Genomic DNA, 222 nt, shown 5'->3' with positions numbered 1-222 from the left:
TTATGAGATAATGTAAATATATCCCCGGTATAGGGAAATAAACCCAGGCTTCCACGAGAAAAAATGTTCCGGCCTTTTTAGTCATTTCTAACTCATAGTTTTCTAGATATTTATAACGCTTGCGGTGCGTGTGCGTGTGCGGGCGTCAGTCTGTGTGGATGGAAGACGATGATGGAAAGGGGAAAGTAAAAGAGGGGAAAAAGGAGAAAAAGGGGGTAAAAA

This window comes from Penaeus monodon, chromosome 29 (genome assembly GCF_015228065.2).
Source record: "Penaeus monodon isolate SGIC_2016 chromosome 29, NSTDA_Pmon_1, whole genome shotgun sequence".
NCBI lineage: Eukaryota > Metazoa > Arthropoda > Malacostraca > Decapoda > Penaeidae > Penaeus > Penaeus monodon.
The sequence above is the reverse complement of the archived record's forward strand: the minus strand, read 5'-3'. Positions refer to the sequence as shown.